This window comes from Octopus sinensis, linkage group LG17 (assembly GCF_006345805.1).
Source record: "Octopus sinensis linkage group LG17, ASM634580v1, whole genome shotgun sequence".
NCBI classification, from domain to species: domain Eukaryota; kingdom Metazoa; phylum Mollusca; class Cephalopoda; order Octopoda; family Octopodidae; genus Octopus; species Octopus sinensis.
Window position 1 is genome coordinate 8,196,967 of NC_043013.1, and position 7,500 is coordinate 8,204,466.

Consider the following 7,500-nt stretch of genomic DNA (forward strand, 5'->3'; position numbering starts at 1 on the left):
TAATAGCCTGAAAAAATATTATCCTTCACCCTTGTCTGACATCTGCGGTTCTGTACCAGATCTTTATCTATTAAAGTTAGTGATAAATCATTCAATAGAATCACTAGTGTTTGAGGAAATCTGGTGATGGTCTGCTTTGACTGGAATCAATATAGTCAAAGAGAAACAAAAAAGCAATGGGGTATGTTCGGGTACCAGGGGTGGGAGGAGGAGAGAGGTATCCAAAAGATGCAAGCAGGTCCTTTGTCTGAGAATGGAAGATATAGATCATACCATTCATTAAAGGATGTCCCAAAACATAATCAGTGACTCACTTTATAGTGGGTCAGCGATCAGGCTTCACTTATTTATAGATCTTGTGACCAGAGCATAATCTATGGTTTGAATTGGTAAAGGCAATAGTGAGCTGGACTGGACTAAAGTATTTAGTTCCAAAGATTTTGGGTATCTCGCTAGTTTGATTTCTAATCCAATATAGTGAGGTTCATGTCTTTGCTTGGCATTTTTCTTGATCAGTTCAAAGAATAGCAGGAATACAGTATGTCATCATACGAGAGGAAGCGAGCTGGCAGAGTTATTAGCATGCTGGGTGGAATGCTTAGCAGCCTTTCATCTGTCTTTACATCCTGAGTTCAAATTCCGGCAGGGTCAACTTTACTTTGCATCCTTTCGGGGTCCATAAAATAAGTAAAAGTCGAGCACCAGGATTGATATAATCAATTTACTTCCTGCCCCCAAATTGCTGGCATTGTGCCAAAATTTGAAAGCAATATTTCATCATACTAAGGTGGTGATCTAGCAGAATCATTAGGTGGCGAGCTGGCAGAATCGTTAGCACACCGGGCGAAATTCATAGCTGTATTTTGTCTACCATCACATTCTGAGTTCAAATTTCGCTGAGGTCGACTTTGCCTTTTATCCTTTCGGGGTCGATAAATTAAGTTCCAGTTACGCACTGGGGTTGATGTAATCAACTTAATCTGTTTGTCTGTCCTTGTTTGTCCCCTCTGTGTTTAGACCCTTGTGGGTAGTAAAGAAATAGGTATTTCGTCCGCCGTTATGTTCTGAGTTCAAATTTCGCCGAGGTCAACTTTGCCTTTCATCCTTTCGGGGTCGATAAATTAAGTACCAGTTTAGCACTGGGGTTGATGTATTCGACTTAATCCCTTTGTCTGTCCTTGTTTGTTCCTTCTGTGTTTAGCCCCTTGTGGGCAATAAAGAAACAAGAATCATTAGCACACAGGCAAAATGCTTAGCTGCATTTAGTCGGCCTTAAGAGTCAGAGGTGCTGATAGTACAGGAGTCAGAGTTGGAGTCGAAGTTTTTCATTTCAACTCCACAGCCCTGGTTTTATAGCTGTTATTATTTCTACTCTAACAAGACATGGTTGGAATGACTTTTGTAAATTTTTATTCCCCAAGACTAAGGTGCCCACTGCCACTATTTTTTAAAACTTGTTCAAATGTCCACTTTTCCATACTTACACAAGCCACAGGAAGTTTACTGAAGCAAATTTTCTACTGCTGGATGTCCTTCCTGTTGCCAAGTTGCCATACTTACCTGTTTCCAAGCAAGGTAATATTTCCCCATGGCTAGACATGTTTTTGACAAATATTGGAACTGAATGACACTGCTTGTATGACAGTAACACTCATTTATGACTATTATGTAACATCAAATATCAAGACAAAGTGACACAAACATTCACATAGTTACCACTACTCACTCAAACACAAACACCTCCCCCCCCACACATAAAAAGTACCATGCTGGTGTCACATAAAAAACACCTATGCTAGTACCATGTAGGAAAGCACTCATGTCAGTGCCATGTAAAGAACACCTGTGCTGGTGCCACATAAAAAGCACCTGGTACATTCTCTAAAGTGGTTGGTATTAGGAAAAGCATCCAGCCATAAAAACCATGCCCAAAACTGATAAGTTGAACCCTCTAGTTTGCCAGCTCCTGTCAAACTGTGCAACCCATGCCAGCATGGAAAATGGACATTAGGTGGTGGTGGTGGCGGTGGTGGTGGCAGTGGTGGTGATGATGATGATAAGGGAAGGGTGTTTGTTTAGTTTCTTATTTCCTTATTGCCCACAAGGGGCTAAACGTAGAGGGGACATACAAGGACAGACAAAGAGTTTAAGTCGATTACATTGACCTTAGTGGGTAACTGGTACTTAATTTATTGACCCCAAAAGGATGAAAGGCAAAGTCGACCTCAGCAGAATTTGAACTCAGAACGTAAAGACAAATGAAATACCTATTTCTTTATTACCCTCAAGGGGCTAAACACAGAGGGAACAAACAAGGACAGACAAAGAGTTTAAGTCGATTACATTGACCCCAGTGGGTAACTGGTACTTAATTTATCGACCCTGAAAGGACGAAAGGCAAAGTCGACCTCAGCGGAATTTGAACTCAGAATGTAAAGACAAAAGAAATACTGCTAAACATTTCGCCCGGCGTGCTAACGTTTCTGCCAACTCACTGCCTTCTTTTCTTTTAGTTTTTTTAGTTTCTGTCTATCAAATCCATTCACAAGGCTTTTGTCAGTGAATGTTTACAGTGGAGTCAGAGGTGCCAATAATACAGGAGTCAGAGGTGCCAATAGTACAGGAGTCAGAGGTGCCAATAGTACAGGAGTCAGAGGTGCCAATAGTACAGGAGTCAGAGGTGCCAATAGTACAGGAGTCAGAGGTTCCAATAATACAGGAGTCAGAGGTTCCAATAGTACAGGAGTTAGAGGTTCCAATAGTACAGGAGTTAGAGGTGCCAATAGTACAGGAGTGAGAGGTGCCAATAGTACAGGAGTCCTTGTTTGTCCCCTCTATGTATAGCCCCTTGTAGGCAATAAAGAAATAAGAAACTAAAAACTTGCCCTAAGTTTCACATAATGGGACTGAACCCAAAACCATGTGGTTGGGAAGCAGTTATCTTAACCACACTGCCATGTCTGCACCTAAGTATATATATATTTTTTTCTTTTATTATTGAGAAAGAGACACACACACACACAGAAGCTATATCCAGCAAATCAAATGATTACATAGAGATTCCACTGACTCAGTTCCTATTTGGTAGGTAAATAATGTCTGATGCACGGAAGTCTTCTATGACAAAGAAAGGGAAAAAAAACAAGACAAAACAAAACAAAAAAAAAAAAAAAAAAAAAACAAACAAAATAAACACTGACATTACCATTTTTAGATATGTTTACAGTACCATCATTGTCTCCACCTTTTGTCATCATCTTCCATCAGATGAAGTCGTACAAGACAAATACCAGATTGAAGATGATGATGTTTTGTTTGTTTTATTTACTCTTGTTTTATTTTGCTATTTATCTTGTGTCTTCTTCCTCTTTGTCTCAGTTCTTTTATTTGTTTTTATATATATTTATATATTTACATGAATATCATTAAACAAGAATAGCGAAGGCTATTTTAATCTCATCATAAATTATACATGCGCTGTTGAACAATTAGAGCTGGTGTGATTCTTATTAGTAACCAAACTGAAATTGTTTAGTTACTATTGAGGAAAACGGCTCTTCAGTTTATAATGCACTGCATGGGAAGAGCTGCTTCCATAATGGCCATTAGACCTGAACTATGGAGATGGTATTTTAGTTGCATGATTTCCACCTTAAACAGCTGCTTGTGGGGAAATACACATACATAAACATACACACACAACTCACACAGACACACACACAGACATGTTCACATTTAATACGTACACACATACGAAAATCTACATTCATATAAATGCGCATATATGCATTTACACTCATACAAGTGGTTGCATACATATATATGTATGTATGTGTGTATATATATTATATATATATGCATATATATATGCATATTTGTATATATGTACACACATACACACACACACTCACACAAACACACATACACATACATATATGTGTGTTTATATATATGTGTGTTTATATATATGTATGTATATATATATATATATGTATGTATGTGTATGTATATATATATATATATATATATATATATATATGGTGTGTGTGTGTGTGTGTGTGCATATATATATGTATGTATGTGTGTGTATATATATATATATATATATATATATATGTAGATGATTCTGTATACGTGTGTATATGTATGTGTGTGTGTCTGAGTAAATACTCACACACACATATAGAGATATTGCTAGACTGCATCTATTATTCTGAGGCTACTCACATACACACACACATACACGCACATACACACATACATATAGGTAGATGAATCTATATATATGTGTGAGCATACTTATATGTGTGTGTGTGTCTGGGTACATACACGCATGCACACATACATATAGTGACATTGCTAGACTGCATCTACTGGTCAGAGGCTATGCAGACACACTCACATGCACACGCACGTACACAGATGGTTAGGCTGCGTTTCAATATGTAAGGCTATGTAAACTAAAATATTTATCTGTATTTATATATGTGTGTGTGTGTGTGTATATCTTCGCTTCAGGACCAGTTACTGCAAAAGCTTGGGTTTCAAGGGCCCACAGCTTTTTAATATTCTCCCAAAGAGTCTGAGGAGCTTGCACAAAGTAGATGTAGGGGTTTTTAAATCAAAGCTGGACCTCTTCTTGTCGAGAGTCCCAGATAAACCTACCTCACAGCAGGAGGTGCAAATGAGGGTTGCTATATCAAACTCTATTCTTCACCAAGTGCCACATATTAGAGGAGGCTCCTAATAATAACAGTGTAGCACAAAATGGCGGTGCACCAGCATGGCCGCAGCTCTGAGCTGAAACTAGAGAGAAACAAAAAATATCTATCTATCTATCTATCTATCTATCTATCTTCATATATATATATATATATATATATATATATATGTATGTATGTATGTATATGTATATATAACCATAAGCGTGTATGTATTCATCTATGTACATATGTATGTGTGTGCACATATATGTGTGCATCCATATTTGTGTGCATGTACGTGTGTCTATGTATGTGAACTCTCACACACAGGTATTGTTGAAGTTATATTTGTAAGTGTATATGTCTATGGTTTCATATATATATATGGAGGGATATCTTCTGGATCAGTATGGTTGTACATAGTTCAATTGTATGAAACTATATTTGTTGACACACATACATACACATGTTTTCTTTATACTTCCCACCTCTGAAGTATATATATATATATATATATAATATATATATATATACAAAGGAACCACCTTTGTGGTGTGAGGTGGTTTCTTCTGCAATGTGGGGTGCATATGATTCAATTACATCATTCCCCATCCACTAGAGAGCAGTGCAGAAGTAAACTGAAATGATTGTTGTTCTAAATAAAGCTTCCAGTACATTCTGTCTTCCGTATTAATCATTTAGAATATATATATATATATATATATATATATATTTCTTTATTGCCCACAGGGGGATAAACATAGAGGGTACAAACAAGGACAGACAAAGGGATTAAGTCGATTGCATAGACCCCAGTGCGTAACTGGTACTTATTTAATCAACCCCGAAAGGATGAAAGGCAAAGTTGACCTCGGCAGAACTGAGAACGTAACGGCAGATGAAATACCGCTAAGTATTTTGCCTAGTGTACTAATGATTCTGCCAGCTCGCCGCCCTTGTATATACACACACACACACACAGAAGGGGTGCTGAAAAGTTCCTGGCTTTAAGGGTATTCCGAAAGGCCTGGTTGGAAACCCAACCTTCCAAGTTCTTTTACAGGGCTTAGAAAAACTGAAGGACCACTGCAATAAGTGTGTGAAACTGAGATGGAAATATGTTGGACAAAATCATAATTAACTGACTTTCCTGTATTCTGTTTTACCCAAGCCCAGGAACATCACCCCAGCTCATATATATATATATATAACATTGCAAGTTATATAGGTGTTTGTGTGTGTGTACATATTAATCATAGTATACCATATTATAGATGTGCCTTAGCTGATTTTACCAATCAGTTGCACATTGGGCATTAGATGACTGGATGTTATATAACAGTGTGACACTTGGTACCATGTGTATATATATATACGATAGGCTTCTTTCAGTTTCCATCTACTGAATACACTCTTGTGGCTTTGGTCAGCCTATGGCTATAGTAGAATACACTTGCCCAAGTTGCCACACGGTAGGACTGAACCCAAGGCGCCATGGTTGAAAAGCAAGCTTCTTAACCAGACAGCCACGACTACAACAATGTTTTGTTTTAGTTTTTCTTGAATGTGTGATGTGTACCAGGAGTGCTGACATATAGGAAGAACACTCACGGGGAAGTACAATTGTCAGCAAGTTTTGTATTGTCTAGTCATTGTTTTACCATGGTAACCACATAGCAATACATCAATTATATTTAAAATTCCCCGAGCCAGGCAGGAGTTCTCATGCTGCGAAACGATATTCTCTCTAATTAAAGAAATTATTCACATATATATATATATATATATATATATATATATATAATATATATATATATTATATATATATATATGTATATATATATATATATATATATATTATATATATATGTGTGGGAGTGTATGTATATATATATATATATATATATATATATATATATCTGTACATATATATATATATATATATATATATATATATATATATATATTATATATATATGTACATATATATTTATGCATTCATGTATATATGTGTCTGTAAACTATGTGTTTGTATATGTGGTTATGTATATACATAAATATACAGACACACACACATACACACACACACACACTACACACACATATGCAATCACACACAATATAACTCATGCACAGCCATACACACACATACATTAAATTTAATCAGTACATCACTTTCTACAAGATATAACAAGCAGTTGTGTCTTCAATCAACTATTTTCACGGGAGACATTGAATATGAAGCACCACTCTCAGCATATCATAATCTCTCAATTGATCAGCATAAATTTTGAATAACATTAACTCCTAACAAGAGAGGTCTCTATCAAGGGAGTTAACAATTAACAAGTTTTTGTGTAATATATTCCATTATATTTTATTTTTATTATATTTTATTTTATTTTATTTTACTTTATTTTATTTTATTTTATTTTCTATCATTGTCCTCTGTTTCTTACTTAGGTAAGCCACATATCTGGTGATGTTGATATGAGACAAATCTTGCACTGATCTGTGAGATGAAGAAGTGATGGTGCAAATGCAGTTCCTTCCTGAACTCGTGTGTGGATGTATTAGCAACTAATGAAGTAAGATTACGCATGAAATTATAAATACATATAAACGCACATACATACTTGTATATATGTATATATATGTGTGTGTATATATGTATGTATGTATATATATACACACATACATATATATATATATATATATATATATATATATACATACATACATACATACATACATACATATATATATATATATACATAGGTGCAGGAGTGGCTGTGTG

The 7,500-nt window shown here is 35.9% G+C and overlaps 1 protein-coding gene across 12 annotated transcripts in view; it reads left to right on the forward strand.

The window, feature by feature from the left end:
* The window catches only part of LOC115220974 (diacylglycerol kinase beta), a 522,104-nt gene that overhangs the window by 264,047 nt on the left and 250,557 nt on the right, over nucleotides 1-7,500 (forward strand). For 9 of the 12 annotated variants that reach the window (XM_036510316.1, XM_036510321.1, XM_036510315.1 and 6 more), the window contains one exon: nucleotides 7,167-7,291. The exons of the other annotated variants lie outside the window; for them this stretch is intronic. The gene's annotated coding sequence lies outside the window, so the exon portion shown is untranslated. The remainder of the gene's footprint in view (nucleotides 1-7,166; nucleotides 7,292-7,500) is intronic. 12 annotated transcript variants of the gene reach the window in all.